Source organism: Oryx dammah, unplaced genomic scaffold (genome assembly GCF_014754425.2).
Source record: "Oryx dammah isolate SB20612 unplaced genomic scaffold, SCBI_Odam_1.1 HiC_scaffold_2, whole genome shotgun sequence".
Taxonomy (NCBI): Eukaryota; Metazoa; Chordata; class Mammalia; order Artiodactyla; family Bovidae; genus Oryx; species Oryx dammah.
Genome location: NW_024070186.1, coordinates 15,289,306 through 15,299,423, shown reverse-complemented (window position 1 = coordinate 15,299,423; position 10,118 = coordinate 15,289,306).

Genomic DNA, 10,118 nt, shown 5'->3' with positions numbered 1-10,118 from the left:
CATCTTATTCAGATTTCTCCTATATTCTTTGTTAGTAAGAAGTCCTATACAATGTTACCACTTGTGTAGATTCGTGTATCCACCAGGACAGTCAATATTTGGGACATCAGGCAAGAACCCCTTCTGTGGCCCTTTTATAACCGAACTCCCAAGCCCCATTCACCACTAATTTTCTTCTATTTCTAAAATCCTGTTATCTCAAATTACCTTAAGTTCCCACACAGGAATCACAGCGTGGGAGCTTTTGGAATTGGCTTTTTGCACTCAGCATAATTCTCTGGAGATTCATATCTCGCTTTTTCACAGCGAAGTTTCCACTTTGAAAGTACCTTGTTTTGTTTTTCAGTTACCCCAGCAGAAAATCTAAAGTGCACTCCTAAGACAGCAGAGATTCCCATCTTTTCCTAGAGAGCAGCATCTTTTTACATATAGAAGCGACCATTTGAAAAGATGCTTTTCCACCTTTGGGAGAGAAAAAAAAAATTCCCCTCCTGAATGCTCCCTGCTCTTGGAAAGATATCTGGATCAGAGGTCAAGAAGCGTGATTGCGAACTTCATGCTTAAAATACCACTCATCGAGTATATGGCTGAGCGGTGAGAAATTTATTTTTTGGCCAAAGAGATGAATACTGGGGGTAGGATGGGGGAGATGAGAAGGAGCCTTTTAATGACATCAACTGTATTTTTGTGTTAGTCACCAAAAAGGAGAGGTTGATTTTGGGCAACATATGGAAGCCTTAGCTCTCACAGACCTTACCTGCCCACAGGCACATAATCTTAGTTCACAGCCAGTACCTGATCCCCATTCCATCTTCTCTTTGGCGAGTACTCACGCACTGAAACAGGGCAGTGCTGGTTCCGGGGCCTCTTGGGAAGACCAGGAGGCTGTATCCTTTTCTATATAATCCTGAAATCAACACTGATCTCCCTGAGACTAGCATGGCAAATAGTTATCTCAAGCTTGCTCATGGCAAATGTAACTAACGTTTTAAAAATAATTGGGATTTAAGATATATAAAGACAAGTTGAAACATATAATATGGTCATTGTTTTGAGGGGGGGGGACAAAATTGGGTAGAAAATGAGTCTCTTGGGCTCCTTCTGCCACCTTTTTCTCAACTTCCTATCAACTCCAGAGTCTCAGCTACAGGAAGTTCAGCAGGCTTGGTGACTAACAGTCCACACCAGTCTAGTAATAAAACACACCAATTTCATTTCTTTAATCACCCGCTTGCTTCACTTGACAAATATTTATGGAGTGTCTGCCGCAGGCTCAGTGTTGGCCTCCTGAACTGGGGATCCAGAGCCCACAGGGCCCTGCAGAGCCAGCCCCCAGCTGCAAGTAGATGGAGCCAAAGATTCAGGCCAGGGCTGGCTGGACTGGCCCGCCTGCTCCTCCAGCTAGCTATACTGGGGGCCTCATGTCTGCCACTCATCCCTCTCTGAGGGTCAGGGTTTTCCTCTGTAAAAGGGAAACAGTTTCCTTTACATGAACTGTGAAGACAGGTGGGTTCTAGACTTTTGGGGAATATAGGAGAGTAATCATTATTTATGTTTGTTATGCCTGCAGTCCAGGTCCCCACAGCTGAGAGAGCAAGACATCCACGGCAATGCAAACGCAAAACGGGAATTTATTACTAGCTCGAGCCAGGGCCCAAGTCACATCCAGCACAGTGGAGTGGAGCAAGGGCCCCGAGCCCTGAATTACAACAGTATTTATTGGTTTAAGACAAAGACAGGGAGTTGGCAGGGGCGGATTGGTTGTAAGGGTCCCTTAGCATCTACTAATTGGCTAGATTTTCGCGCGCACAGGCTTTCTTAGGAGGGTTTTCATCCTCGTCCTGATAAGCTTGAACCTAGCTACAGGGAGTATACTGATTGGTGGAGTTCTGGTGCCGGTGGAGGATGATCTCAGCTCCTCCTTGGCAATAACTCAGCCCCTCTGTAAAGGAGACTTAGGCCTACCTTGGCCCCCTGAAGCCTGTCATGGCGCCTGTTTGGTCCTAACAATGTTAATGGTATTTGTTATTTATGTCATTTATGGTATTTATGTTAATGGAAGGTAAGGCTGATATTTCCAAACATGAAAGTAACTTACAATCAAAAACAGACTCATATATATATAGAGAGAGAACCAACTAGTGGTTACCAGTAGGGAGAGAGGCAGTATGGGTTAGGTGATTAAGTGTTATTCTCTCAGTCTTGTCCAACTCTTTCCGACCCCATGGGCTGTAGCCTGCCTGGCTCCTCTGTCCATGGAATTCTCCAGGCAAGAATACAGGAATGGGTAGCCACTTCCTTCTCCAGGGCATCTTCGTGACCCAGGGATCGAACCCCGGTCTCCTGCACTGTAAGCAGATTCTTTACTGTCTGAGCCACCAGGGAAGCCCCTGTATGAGTTAAGCATATACAATTGAAATGCAAAATGTTTAATGTTAGCTTTAAAATACAATAAACCTTATTAGAATATTACAGAAGAAATGCATACTGAAGTGAATTTTCCATCTTAAAAGAGCTGTAGCGAGTTTCTTAGTAAACAGAGAAACCTTATCTGTATTTTATAAGCATTCATATTCAGGAAAATGATTGAACTGACTCCAGCTTCAATACTTTTTATATCACTGGGAACTTTTAATCAAAGCATCAACTATCACTTTTAATACATTTAAGGTAAAAGTAGAAGTGGATTGATTTAAAGAAAAATATTAGGTGGATAACAGTGCAAGCCTTGCATCTCACAGTTGGCAAGTGGTGATCGTGAGAGTCCCTGCCACCTCCTCTTCATAGTGCCTGGGTGCCCCGATGCAGTAGGGAATCGGTCAGCCCAGACGGGGGCTGCCCCACGAGGGCACTGTGCTGGGTACATTGCAGGGGCTCCAGGAGGAAAGTTTTTGTTACCAGAGCCCCGAGGGCTTGATGCTCAGATAAGAGACAGCTGACCTGCCTGGGAGCCGAGCACAGGTGAGCAGGTGAGGGGCAGTGAGGAGGAAATCCACAGGGATGCTGCTGGTCCTAAGTCCGCTTCCTCCTCCTTGGGTCTTCAGCTGGTGCATCTCAATAGGCGGTCCCTCAGGTTGTGCTGGGCTGCGAGGAGATGTCCCCTTCTCCACGTAGCCATTTAGCACCATGCGCTGACCCTGTGGGTCAGCCTGGAGCTGGGAACTGCCTCTGACCCACCGTGGGGACAGGCTGACACTGACCCACCGTGGGGACAGGCTGACCCTGCAGGCAAAGGACAAGCAGCTGCGAAGATTCTCCCGGGGCAGGGTCCCAGCGCCACTACTGTGGATGAATTTGCCGGCCCCTGAAGTGTGGGTCCCTGCCTCAGGTTGGCGACGGTCTCCAGGCAGTGCGCCTGGCAGATATCCGGTGATGGATAAACTGTGTCGATCGTTTGTTACTTCTCAGCCGTGTGTCAGCTCTGAGAACGTACACCTCTCTTTGTCCTCCTTAGGGTCCCCAGAGCAGCACGCCCCCCGACACAGACTTCCCAGGCAAATGGCTCACTTAGGTCCTACAGCCACCGTGGTCCCCGGGCCCAGAAGGAAGCCAGAGCCGCTAACATCCTCCCGCTGGACCGGCCCACAGGGAGAGTTAGGAAGTGGATCCCCGGCCAAGCCAGGGCATCCTCCACACCCCATCCCCGCCCTCCCCCTGCCCCTTCCCCTCCCTCTCCCCACTTCCCCATCCTCCCTGCCCTCCCAGGGGCTCCTCCCAGGCCTGCCCCTTCTCTGCCCTGCAGGCTCCTCCCTAGGAAGGTGTCCTTGTTCACCCGGAACTGCAACTCCTGCAGCAACCTGCGTGACCACTTTGGAGAATTCCCTGCGTGATTTGAAAGCTATTTGCAAATAGAACATAACTTGTTCGCTGCTGGCCATACTCCCTCCCTGAATTCTGAAAAAAAGTGATTTGGAAGAATGGGGCACAGGAGCCAGATTCCTGGCAAGGATTTCCACAGTTGCCCCAGGGGTTGGGTTAGAAAGGAAGGAGGGAGAACTGACTCCCGATTTCTAGCTTTTCTCAAGCTACTGTGTCCTTTTTACCCAAACTCCCTTTTCAGAGACTACCTCCTCTGACCCTAGAGGTCCTGTATACGTCCTCCCTTGAGTCTTCCTGTGAGGTCAGGGTCAACGCCCTGGTTGGCCCTCAGGTGGAGTGCAACATTAAGCCCTTGTTTGTTGAATTACACTTGTGGTAGTGCTCTGCCCGCTGGTATTTAAGTGCTGGGCTCTGCCAAGCCCCATCCAGGCCCTCTTCTCCCTCACTGGATATTCTTCTCTTTATCCCTAGTCATCCAGGCCTCAGTTTCCATCTATTCAACAAAGACTCCTGTATGTATAACTTCAGACCAGACCTCTCCTCTGAGCCTCAGACCCCCATATCCAGCATGGCACCCACACTGGAATATCTTTAAGCCACCTCAACACATTTGAGATGAGCCTATAATTTTCACCCTCAGACTGGTTTATCCACCCATCTCTGTGAATAAAATGCCTTGTGTTCTGAAGGCCAGGAACAAAGAAGTGTGTGAGAATCTCACGCACCCTCCATCCTACAAGATCCAGTCCATTGCCAACAGCCCCCCCCTACACATGGACCGCAGAGCTGCTCCAAAAGGCTCCTGTCTGCCCTTCTTGGGCCTGCCCAGGGCCAGGAGAGGCTCACCCATTGACATCAAGCTCTGGGCACCTATGACCTGAGAATTCCCAGCCCAAATGTCCCTATACCCACCCATCAGCCCCTGCATGGGGCTGTCTTCCAGAGAATGACCCCGCTGCTGAGATTTGCCTGGACTTGGGCTCTCCAGGGCCTTGTGAATGTGGGTTTTTCAGAGCAGAAGGACAGAATACATTTTTAAAAATTATTTTATTTATTTATCTTTGGCTGTGCTGGGCCTTCGCTGCTGTGCGGGCCTTTCTCTAGTTGCAACAGGTGAGGGTTACTCTGGTTGTGGTGCACGGGCTTCTCACTGCAACGGCTTTTCTTATCGGGGTGGCTTTTCTTATTGTGGGGCACGGCTCTAGGGCATAAGGGCTCCGTAGTTGTGGCACATGTGCTTAGTTGTCCCAAGGCCTGTGGGATCTTCCCGGACCGGGGATCAAACCCACATCTCCCGCATTGCAAGGCAGATTCTTAACCTATCCAAGGAAGCCCCAGGATACATTTTATTTCGTATTTTGGTAGCTTGATTTATCATCTTCACCAGTTTAGACAATTAGCATGTAGATTTCAATCTGAACCTGTCCCTCGCAGAGATGTCAAGCGTAGTCTGATCACTGACAGTAGCTCTTCCCTCCTGAGAATCTCCCAAGAGAACTCCTTCTCCCATACCAGCCCCTGAGCTATTTGGTTATTTCCCAGCAGGGTCATTACAGCCCCTTCCCATCTTCACACTGTAGCTGATGTTTTGAAAACACAAATCCAGGACTTCCCTGGCAGCCAGTGGTTAAAACCAAGACTTCAACCCAGGTGGTTCAGGTTTGACCCTTGGTTGGGGACTAAGATTCCACATGCCTTTCAATCAAAAATCTAAAGCAATGGAAGCAATATTGTACCAAATTCAATGAAGACTTTTAAAATAGTCCACATCCAAAAAAAAAAAAAAAATTAAAACAAAAAAAACCCCCTCAAACCCCAATCTCACTGATTGAGGATGGAAACGAGCCTCCCCTTCTAGCTTCATCCTCTAGTTCCCCTGCTCTTGTCCTTGGTGGCCCCTCCCCCACCCTGCATCGCCCAGGTCCTCTGACCCAGTCTCCCCAGGGCCTTTGCACAAGCTGTCCTGTCTGTCTGGAAAGTTCAGCTGATGCCTGCTTCACTCCCACTCAGCACATCTCTCTGTTTTCCCCAAGTCCCAGACTCGGTCACATGCTTCTGTTACAAGCTCATGGGGCATGTGGCTGGGTGTATCATTGTGTTTATTGGGGGGCTGCTGATTAATACCTGGTGCCTCCACTCCAGGCTCCATGGGGACAGGGAAGCCCCTCCCCCTTCCCTGGCAGAGGCCCATGTCTAATGCCACCCCAGCCACTTGTGTGGGTTCATCACTGGCCACCACCCCCTCTCTGTCATGGCTACTGGCCTTTCCCCCTCAGCCCACTGGCAGGTGGGGCTCCAGGTTCTAGGCTGCTCTGGCCCTAATCCTCAGTGGGCCTCATCTGCCTTCACCTCTTTCTGTTCAGTATCACCACCTCACTGAGGCCTTCCCGTCCACGAAAGCGCTGACCCACTCTACCTGGATGGCACACCCTTGGAGCCATGGGGGATGCTGGCGACTTTGTCGTCTCTGCTGACGCTTGCCCTTAATGAGTTCAATTACGCAGGAGTGAGTCCTGCTTACCTGGTCTCCAAGCCTCTAGTGCCTGGATGATACAGCTCCCTAAGTCAGAGGCTCCCAAACTTCTTAATATCTCAGTGAGCCCCAAAGAAATGCCCTGAAGTTTAGTGTATTAAGCTTGCATCAAACAACTTGAAAAGTATTTATGGGAAAACCATATAATCTAGCAACTTCACTCCTAGGTATATACCCATAAGAATTGAAGATAGGAATTGGAACAAAACTTGTACAAAGGATCCTAGCCAGGAGGAGTTCCTCTTGTCTACACCACCCCCCACCTCCCGACACACACACACACACACACACACACACTCACACTCACTCCCTCCGCCCGCCCCAGGGCCCACATCCCGCTATTTGCGTTGCACCGGGGTCTCTCCTATCGCTGCTCCAGATCAGACCTCACCAGTCAAGGCTTTCCTCTCCAAGATATCTGTGTGGAAAGGAACTCTCCTTGGGTCCTGCTTCTCACACAGGCCCAGGTGGCTTCGCCAAGTTCTGCAGAGAGCGTCCCACAAGGTGGACGTCTGCCACCTGTGGGCCGAGCGCGGGAACTGCAGCGGCGGCCGCTTGGGACATCCACGTGGTGCGCCGCTGAGTGCCGGGCGCCGCTGTGGCCACGGGTGGCCGCGGCCTCTCTTTGGCCCTCTGGATCTCTCAGCCTGGGCTCCAGTGGGCCGTAAGGGCTGCCTCGTGGCGTCTGGCCTGCCTGCCTTGCCACCTCCCAGCAGGTGACAGTTTCTCCCTCTATAGGAGGAAGGTGGAACTGCGGCTTCCGACCGCTCAGGACTGAGAATTCAACAGACGTGACCCCAGGACAGTGTCAGCAAGAGTGTGGGCTCTGATTGTCTTTTTTCTTTCAGTCTGGGCTGCTTTCAAGGGCTTTCAGTGATGCACTGAAAACTGCTGCTGTTAATTCCATCTGGTGTGTCTTCCCATTGATTTAGGTTTCTGTTAAAATATGATACTATTTGCAAAAGCAAAATATTGGAAGCAACCCAAGTCCTCACTGTTGGGCACTGGGTGAATTACTGTCATTCATCCCCTTGGGTGGGGCTTCCCTGGAGGCTCAAACAGTAAAGGGTCTGTCTGCAATGCAGAGGACCTAGTCAGGAAGACCCCCAGGAGAAGGGAGAGGCTACCCACTCCAGTATTCTTGGGCTTCCCTGGTGGCTCAGACAGTAAAGAATCCTCCTTCAGTGTAGGGGACCTGGGTTCAATCCCTGGGTCTGGAGGGACTGAAACCATGGAGAAGGGAATGGCAACCCACTCTAGTACTCTTGCCTGGAAAATCACGTGGACAGAGGAGCCTGGCAGGCTATAGTCCTTGGGGTCACAAAGAGTCAGACACAACTGAGGGACTAACACCCACTGGTCATAGCAACACCCTCTTCCAACAACACAAGAGAAGACTCTACACATGGACATCACCAGATGGTCAACACCGAAATCAGATTGATTATATCCTTGCAGCCAAAGATGGAGAAGCTCTATACAGTCAGCAAAAACAAGATCGGGAGCTGACTGTGGCTCACATCATGAACTCCTTATTGCCAAATTCAGACTTAAATTGAAGAAATTAGGGAAAACTACTAGACCACTCAAATAAAATAAAATAAAATCCCTTATGATTTATACACTGGAAGTGAGAAATAGATTTAAGGGACTAGATCTGATAGAGTGTCTGATGAACTATGGGTGGAGGTACGTGATACTGTACAGGAAACAGGGATCAAGACCATCCCCAAGAAAAGAAATGAAAAAAACAAAATGTCTGTCTGAGGAGGCCTTAAAAATAGCTGTGAAGAGAAGAGAAGCCAAAGCAAGGGAGAAAAGGAAAGATATAAGCATCTGAATGCAGAGTTCCAAAGAATAGCAAGGAGGGATAAGAAAGCCCTCCTCAGTGATCAGTGCAAAGAAATAGAGGAAAACAATAGAATGGGAAAGACTAGAGGTCTCTTCAGGAGAAGGCAATGGCACCCCACTCCAGTACTCTTGCCTGGAAAATCCCATGGACGGAGGAGCCTGGTGGGCTGCAGTCCATAGGGTCACTGAGGGTCGGACACAACTGAGTGACTTCACTCTCACTTTTCACTTTCATGCATTGGAGAAGGAAATGGCAACCCACCCCAGTGTTCTTGCCTGGAGAATCCCAGGGACGGGGAAGCCTGGTGGGCTGCCATCTATGGGGTCGCACAGAGTCGGACACGACTGAAGTGACTTAGCAGTAGCAGCAGAGATCTCTTCAAGAAAGTTAGAGATACCAAGGAACATTTCATGCAAAGATGGGCACAATAAAGGACAGAAATGGTATGGACCTAACAGAAGCAGAAGATATTAAGAAGAGGTGGCAAGAATACACAGAAGAACTGTAAAATAGATCTTCATGACCCAGATAATCACAGTGGTATGATCACTCACCTAGAGCCAGACATCTTGGAATGTGAAGTTAAGTGGGCCTTAGTAAGTATCATTATGAACAAAGCTAGTGGAGGTGATGGAATTCCAGTTGAGCTATTTCAGATCCTAAAAGATGATGCTGTGAAAGTGCTTCACTCAATATGCCAGGAAATTTGAAAAATTCAGCAGTAGCCACAGGACTGGAAAAGGTCAGTTTTCATTCCAATCCCAAAGAAAAGCAATGCCAAAGAATGCTCAAACTACCACACAATTGCACTCATCTCACACACTAGTAAAGTAATGCTCAAAATTCTCCAAGCCAGGCTTCAAAAGTATGTGAACCATGAACTTCCAGATGTTCAAGCTGGTTTTAGAAAAGGCAGAGGAACCAGAGATCAAATTCCCAACAGCTGCTGGATCATGGAAAAAGCAAGAGAGTTCCAGAAAAACATCTACTTCTGCTTTATTGACTATGCCAAAGCTTTTGACTGTGTGGATCACAATAAACTGTGGAAAATTCTGAAGGAGCTGGGAATACCAGACCACTTGACCTGCCTCTTGAGAAACCTATATGCAGGTCAGGAAGCAACAGTTAGAAATGGACATGGAACAACAGACTGGTTCCAAATAGGAAAAGGAGTATGTCAAGGCTGTATATTGTCACCCTCCTTATTTAACTCTTATGCACAGTACATCATGAGAAACATTGGGCTGGATGAAGCACAAGCTAGAATCAAGATTGCCAGGAGAAATATCAATAACCTCAGAAATGCAGATGACACCACCCTTATGGCAGAAAGTGAAGAATTTCTTGATGAAAGTGAAAAAGTTGGCTTAAAGCTCAACATTCAGAAAACTAAGATCATGGCATCTGGTCCCATCACTTCATGTCAAATAGATGGGGAAACAGTGGCAAACTTTATTTTGGGGGGCTCCAAAACCACTGCAGATGGTGACTGCAGTCATGAAATTAAAAGACGCTTACTCCTTGGAAGGAAAGTTATGATCAACCTAGACAGCATATTAAAAAGCAGAGACATTACTTTGCTAGCAAAGGTCCGTCTAGTCAAGGCTATGGTTTTTCCAGCAGTCATGTATGGATGTGAGAGTTGGACTATAAAGAAAGCTGAACACCGAAGAATTGATGCTTTTGAACTGTGGTGTTGGAGAAAACTCTTGAGCATACCTTGGATAGCTAGGAGATCCAACCGGACCATCCAAATGGAAATCAGCCCTGAATACTTGTTGGAATGACTGATGCTGAAGCCGAAACTCCAATACTTTGGCCACATGATGTGAACAACTGACTCATTGGAAAAGACCCTGATGCTGGGAAAGATTGAAAACAGGAGAAGAAGGGGACGACAGTGTGTGAGATGGC